This window comes from Colobus angolensis, unplaced genomic scaffold (assembly GCF_000951035.1).
Source record: "Colobus angolensis palliatus isolate OR3802 unplaced genomic scaffold, Cang.pa_1.0 Scaffold57, whole genome shotgun sequence".
In the NCBI taxonomy this organism is placed as follows: domain Eukaryota; kingdom Metazoa; phylum Chordata; class Mammalia; order Primates; family Cercopithecidae; genus Colobus; species Colobus angolensis.
Window position 1 is genome coordinate 1,534,876 of NW_012119265.1, and position 8,121 is coordinate 1,542,996.

Genomic DNA, 8,121 nt, shown 5'->3' on the forward strand with positions numbered 1-8,121 from the left:
AAGAAGACATGCAAAAGAACAAATACATGTGAGAAAATTGGAGAAAAGGGAAAATTGAGGTTAGAAAAATAAAAAATCAAGGAATAAAACATACTGGGCAAAGCCCTATGTATTTGTAAAATAGAGATGGGCCACAATTAGATTCTGAGCTTTCCAGCAGATTAACTATGTGATTCATAGTCTCAATCAGCTGAAAGTTAGTTACTGATATTTGTTCTTCATATGTAAGCAAGGGAATAAAACATTATTCAGTAGAAGGAATTACTTATTTTCATTTTTAGAATTTCAGATGAAATATAAATTAATAAATACATATTTTTTTTAGAGAGAGTCTCGCTGTCACCCAGGGTGGAGTGCAATGGTGTGATCTTGCCTCACTGCAACCTCTGCCTCCTGGGTTCAAGTGATTCTCGTGCCTCAGCCTCCCGAGTAGCTGGGAGTACAAGTACCTGCCACCACACTAGGCTTTTTTTTTTTTTTTTTTTTAGGTAGAGGTGAGGTTTCACCATGTTGGCCAGGCTATTCTCAAACTCCTGACCTCAAGTGATCCACCCACTTCAGCCTCCTTAAGTGATGAGTTTACAGGTGTGAGCTATCTGCCTGGCCTGATAAATATATTATTGTAATACTTTGCTACAGATGTTCTTCTCTTTAATTTCTCAGATAAGTCATGGATTTTTCTAAAAAATATTTTTGGGAAGCCAATGGGAGAGAGATTATCTTTCCTAAACCCTTACTGACATAGATATAGGTATTAGACAATATAATCCAAAGTGTATTATCTCTGTTTTGAAAACCAAGCAAGAATGAAAAACCAAAACCAGAAAAACTGAAAACAGAAAGTTATTCTATAGTAAAAAATATCTTGATCTAAGAATGAAAATAGCAGAATGGTTAAATAGCCTATGGTACATCATGACTATGGAACACTATGGAAAGAAGAGCTAAGCTGGCATGGTGGCTCACGCCTGTAATCCCAGCACTTTGGGAGGCTGAGGCGGATGGATCACCTGAGATCAGGAGTTCCAAACCAGCCTGGCCAACATGGTGAAACCCTGTCTCTACTAAAAATACAAAAAAATTAGCCAGGTGTGGTGGCGGGTGCCTGTAATCCTACTTACTCAGGAGGCTGAGGCAGGAGAATCGTTTGAACCTGGGAGGCAGGGGTTTCAGTGGGTCGAGATCATGCCATTGCACTCTAGCCTGGGCAACAAGAGCAAAACTCCGAATCAAACAAAAAAAATAAAAATAAAAACAGCTAAAAAGAATGTACTGGAACAGAAAGAACTCAAAGACATATTATTTATTAGAGGAAAATATCAAGTTACAGAATAACCCATGGTTTGATCTTATTTTTACATTAAAAACACAAACATCCCCACACTATCTCTATGTATATATACATATATGCGTATATTTTTGTATATTTACCAACATATATGCAAGTTGTTGAAAAAAGGATATGTTTGAATGGATGTGTTCCAAACTATCCACATAGTTAATTCTAGATGGTGAGGGGGAAGTAAAGGTAGACCTTAAGTTCTATATCTGAACTTTATATGATGAGCACATATTCATATGTTACTTGTAGAGTTAAAAATAACTTAAAAATAAGTAAAATAGGCCAGGCATTGTGGCTCACGCCTGTAATCTCAGCACTTTGGGTGGCCAAGGAGGGGGGATCACTTAAGGTCAGGTGTTCAAGACCAGTCTGGTCAACATGGTGAAACTCTGTCTCCACTAAAAATACAAAAATTAGCTGGTTGTGGTGGTGGGCACCTGTAATCCCAGCTACTCAAGAGGCTGAGGCAGGAGAATCACTTGAACCTGGGAGATGGAGGTTGCAGTGAGCTGAGATTGCGCCACTGCACTCCAGCCTGGGCAACAGAGCAAGACTCTGCCTCAAAAAGAAAGAATAAAATAAAATAAGTAAAATAAAAGAGAAAATACAATTTAATGTTGACCACACCTACCTGCTTTTAGAGATTTTTCTTCAAGCAGCCCTTTCCTTTCTGGACTGTATCAATTTAGACAATTAACATATTTGAATGAAATCACTGTCTACAGGTGTCATACAAATCACATGCAGATTGCAGACAGAGCTAAGTTCAGTTTTGAGTCCTGTGAAAGGACTGAGTGTGAGCTTTGAGTCTCAGATTCACCATGAGTTACATGGGAATAATAACAATACTTGCCTCACTTTGGTGTGGTAAAGATTATTTAAGACAAAATGAGCTTATGTATATGAAAGCTCTTGTGGTACCTCCCGTGATTGTCACTTGCCATAGCTGACAGCAAACATATTATGCAACAAAAGACTTCCTATTTTTCAAAAGTTTTTTCCCTTTGCTTTCTTTTTATGTGTAAGTCTTACAAAGTAGAATTGGTGAGAATCAGCATCTAAAACACCTTATTTGCATTTCTTTCTATTCCTCTGATACTTTAGTTACTCAACCTTGTTCATCTCAGAACTGTTGGCTAATCTACACAGAGATGAGGAAAAGGGACTCAACCTCTCAGTCCTCAAAGGGCCTGAATTACCTATGTTCTCTTCTCTGAAGCTGTTCTTAAACCCTTTTTGGCTTCTCCATGTTAGTACAACTTCTTGGAAAGGCCACAGACTTGAATTCTAGATCACATGCAGTCCTTGTTGCAACTTTGTGCTCTCCCCTACTTAATAGTACTGACCTTCTTAATACTAGTGGAGGAATCCATGGAGTTTTAAAAAATAAAATTTAACCCACTCTTTTTTTTTTTTGAGACGAAGTCTGTGTCTTGTCCCCCAGACTGGAGTGCAATGGCATGATCTCGGCTCACTGCAGCCTCCACCTCCCAGGTTCAAGAGATTCTCCTGCCCCAGCCTCCCGAGTAGCTGGGATTACAAGTGCCTGCCACCATGCCCAGCTACTTTTTGTATTTTTAGTAGAGACAGGGTTTCACCATGTTGGCCAGGCTGGTCTCGAACTCCTGACTTCAGGTGATCTGCCTGCCTCGGCCTCCTAAAGTGGTGGAATTATAGGCATGAGCCACCGCACCTGGCCAATTTAACACACTCTTTGTGCTTTGTTTGAAATCTTCTTTAGAAGAGTCCAGGAACCCATGAGATTCTTTTGTGCCTACAAATTCTGATCTCCTTTAAAGGTCATGAAAACTGTGAGAACCCCATTAGAGCTAAATGAGTTTTAAGGTAAGTGAAACTTTCTTGGAGTTTTCTGATTGATGATCTGGTAGTCTAAGTCACAGGTGAAAACATAGAATTCTTAGGGAGAAAAAAGATGCAAATAGAATTTTATGCTCAGTAGCATATTTCAGCTCTTATAAATAATTGTCAGGCAATATTTTCCTACTTGTAAAATGAGGGACAATGAAAATGATCCTTCTCTCAAGAATGATGAGTTATTAGAGTAATTGACAAAAGGTCAACTCCAATGAAGACATATGTATTGAATGCCTACTATGTATCAGCCAAGTACTGTCATCCCTCAGTAGCTGTGGGTGATTGGTTCTAGGACCCCGTACAGATGCCAAAATTTGTGAATGCTCAAGTTCCTTACATAGAATAGCACAGTATTTGCATATAACCCATGCGTATTCTCCTGTATACTTTCAATCATCTCTAGATTACTTATTAATATAATACCTGTATTATAAAACATAATGTAAATGCTATGTAAATACTTGTTATACTGTATTGTTTAGGGAATAATGACAAAAAAAGGTCTGTACGTGTTCAGTGCAGAGACAAGCATTGTAGGCCTACCTGCATTTTTTTATCTGTGGCTGGTTAACTCTGCAGATGCAGAGTCCATGGATACTGAGTGTTGACTGTACTCTTTCAGGGACAATAATAGACTGACCCATATAGGACTTATGATATAGTGGAAAAAGTAGAAAATATGCAGTTGTAAAGTGTGAAAGAAGCCATAAGAAGGGCCTTGAAGGGTGCTATTATGGTATTTAGAGGGATGAACAACCCATCAATTGGGTATGAGGATGAGAACATTCATTTGCAGAAGCCGTCCCAGAAAAAGAGATACTGTCTTCATCTGTTTTATTTTGCTATGACTGAATACCACAGATTGAGTAATTTTTAAAGAAAAAAAATTTAGAATAAAAAAAGAAAATGAAATTTTAAAAATATGAAGAAAAAAGAAAAAGAAAAGAAATGTATTTAGCTCATGGCTCTGGAGGCTGGGAAGTCCAAGAGCATAATACCAGCATTTGGTGAAGGCCTTCTTGCTGGATCATAACATGGCAGAAAACATCACATGGTGAAAAGAAAGAGCATGCATGTCAGCTCAGATCTTTGTCTTCCTCATTTTATAAAGCTTGAACAGTCCCATCACGGGCCCCCAACCTGATAACCTTGTCTAATCTTAATGGCTTCCCAAAGCCCCACCTCCAACAACATGAATTTGGGGAATAAGTTTCCAATATATGAAATTTGGGGAGCACATTCAAGCCATAGCAGAAACCCAAGCCAGGACTTGAAAGATGAATAGAAGGTAACTGAAAAGGGGAGTGGAGGTGGAATGCAGAAGAAAATTCCAAGCAGAAAGAATCATGTACCTACTGATCCAAAGTCATGAAAGAGCTAGATGAACTGGAAAATAGAGAGTAAGCCAGGAATGATGAGCAAGTGTTGATTACTAGAAAAGTCAAACAAAATAAAACAATAATTATCTTGAGCCAGGCATGTTGGTGCACGTGTCTAGTCTCAGCTACTTGAGAGGCTGAGGTGGGAGGATTGCTTGAGCCCAGGAGTTCGAGACCAGCCTGGACAACTTAGCAAGACCCCATCTAAAAATCATCTAAATATAGCAGATGCCATAACATATTTAAAGGGTGGGCTTAAGTCCCTAGCAGTAATCAGAGCTATGGCCTTCCTTAAATCAATTTGACTGGAAGCACTTTGATAGCTCCTTCAGCATGTAGCACAGGGCCTTGCACATAATTGCCACTCAGTCCATATAATTGATTGAGGGCATCTCTAGGTATTTGTTTCACTCCATGACCAATACTGATACCATTATTCTCATATAGTCTTCTCATCTGCTCATCCTCAGTCATTGTGCTGATTTTGATGGAAAGGACATCACAAGGCTCAACCCGCTTTAAAACACTTCCTCAACAGGGCATTTCCTTCCTACATGGTTTGACATACATTCATAACAAAGGTAGGAACACTGTCCTTGTTTGTTTGTTTGTTTATTGAGATGGAGTTTCACTCTTGTTGCCCAGGCTGGAGTGCAATGGCGCGATCTGGACTCATTGCAGCCTCTGCCTCCCAGGTTCAAGTGATTCTCCTGCCTCAGCCTCCCAAGTAACTGGGATTACAGGCATGCACCACCATGCCCAGCTAATTTTGTATTTTTAGTAGAGACAGGGTTTCACTGTGTTGGTCAGGCTGGTCTTGAACTCCTGATATCAGGTGATCCACCGGCCTCAGTCTCCCAAAGTGCTGGGATTATAGGCATGAGCCACCGCACCCAGCCTGTATGTGTATTTTTAAATGTGTGCAGCTGGTATGACCAGGCTTTTCACTAGATATACATGAGGTCATATTAACTTTCTAATGCTCCAAATATAACTTGAGCCCCCACTTAATTGATTCCTAGTCAAATATTTCCCAAATATTCCCTGTTGTCCCCCAAAGGATAGCTTATATCTGCTTACAGTCTGTCCACTACAGTAATCATCCAAGCCAACCATGTTCCTTTTCTACTAGCCTAGCAACACTGTGTTCACCCATATGCCCTGCCTGTCCTCTGAGTAGCTTGAAGGAATCTCGTTCCTTGGTAATGATGCTGTACCCTCCTGATATTGGTGGTAGCCTTGCCAAGAGCATGGTCTTCTGATTCCCTCTGGCTCTACCATCCAGGTGCCAAGCTGAGCAGGGAGGAAGGGACACCCCCAGCTCTGAGCCATGCCTTTCACCTGAAACTTCAATTGATCCTCCTGCCTCAGTCTCCTGAGTAGCTGGGATTACAGGCATGCACCACTACACCTGGCTACTTTTTTGTATTTTTAGTAGAGATGAGGTTTCACCATGTGGGCCAGGCTGGTCTTGAACTCCTGACCTCAAGTGATCCACCTGCCTCGGCCTCCCGATGTTCTGGGATTACAGGCATTGAGCCACTGCACCTGTCCAGAGTCTGCAACTCTTCAGTGACAACTTCCTTACTTCTATCACCCAGGTTTCAAAACTCTTAGGGCCAGGCCCAGCTAAAGCACTTTAGGCACAAAGGAAACTCTGCCATCCAGAGGGAAAAAGGTAGCTCCTTTGCCGTTAACCTAATAAACTCTTAATTATTTAGCAGATTGGTAAAGACATGAAGGGTCTAAACTCTGAAGACCAGCCAATGTTAGTGTGTTAAATACCTGAGACTGGAAAACTCTAGGTAGTTTCATATGAATCTGGTAGAAAATGGGAAGAACAGAGGATGAGAGGGAAAGCTTCCAAAAAGAGATTCTAGACATAAATTATATGCAAGACAAACTCTGGCCTATCAATTAAGCTGTAAACTTTTTGACTTTCTAACATCACCCATAAGTTAATATCAAACCCATAAGTTAATAACAAACTCTTAAAGTGTTGTCATAAATATGACTGACATAAGATTACAAACCTCGATAAATAAAGAGGTCCTTTTCACAGACTGGAAATCATAATAGGCTTCCTTTAGAAAAGTGGGCAGAAATTATGAACATAAATTAACAAAAGAGGAAATGAAAACTTGAAAATTGTCAAGAGAATAGAATAAAGACTTCATCTGGTACAGTAGCAAAAAATGTAAAGTAAAACAATAATTGCATGCCACTTGTGCCAAAGTTTGTACCTGAACAGAGAGGACCCCTAATGGCATGCTCATGAGAGTAGAATTTATTCTGTACATAATATGAAAACATTGAAGGATATTTTATCAGGAGAGTAACATCATATCTACCACCCCCCACCTTTTTTTTAAGGAAAAGGAAGATTAAGTAGTCAATGTGATATAGGATGAATTAAAGAAGATGAGACTGGCCTGGCGCAGTGGCTCACACCTGTAATCCTAGCACTTTGGGAGGCTGAGGTGGGCAGATCATGGGGTCAGGAGATCGAGACCCTATTCTGGGTAACACGGTGAAACCCCATCTCTACTAAAAATACAAAAAATTAGCCGGGTGTGGTGGCAGGCGCCTGTAGTCACAGCTACCCGGGAGGCTGAAGCAGGAGAATCAGTTGAACCCGGGAGGCAGAGATTGCAGTGAGTTGAGATTGTGCCACTTGCACTTCAGCTTGGGTGACAGAGCAAGGCTCCATCTCAAAAAAACAAAAAGATGAGACTGCCTGCATAATTGTAAAGATGAGGGAACATTTCCAGAAATGGTCTGTGTAGACATACTGTTGAAGATCTAGCTTTGGATAAACCCATAAGAAAAGATTGAATTTCATGCTAACTTCTTGCATTCATTATACTGTCTCTCACTAGACCTTGCTTCCTGATAAGGGATGCCATTAGACCACAAGAGTCTTTATAAAATAATATCACACAAGAACATCCAATAACTCATTTTTAAATTAAATAGAGGTGTCCTTTTAAAGAAATTTCTTTCACAAATATTAGGAGGTACCAGCCTCAAGAATTAGAGGACTTCTATTTTCAAAAAGTGCTTTTTTTTTTGTTCATGAAACATGAAGAACAATTTTTTTTTTCTCACCCTGCCTTATGGTGCTGAGAGGAACAATTTTATCAGCCTCCTTAAAATGGCTATGCCATTCATTTTTAACAGTCCTGCTTTATTGCAAAGGTAGTGTAATTAAAGGAGACTTCCTTAAGTTTGGCTTTTCCCCAAAGACAAATAATTTCCTGATACTTATTTTTTAGAATATTTCAACCTTATCTTAGAAGATCCCTTTTCCTGAGTGAACATAAATATTGTTTCCTTCTATCAAAAAAGTAACTGAACAGCAATTCTGTTTAGTTGGCAATAACATTGAGCAAAAACTTATTTTGCCTGCCCAGATTTCTTCTATTTACTTTCTATGTTTTAATTGTGTTCCCCAGAGCTCGCTAAGACATGGTGATGCAATGGTGGTTTACCCTTTCCCCAACTAAGGCTTGCTGTCACCCCAAC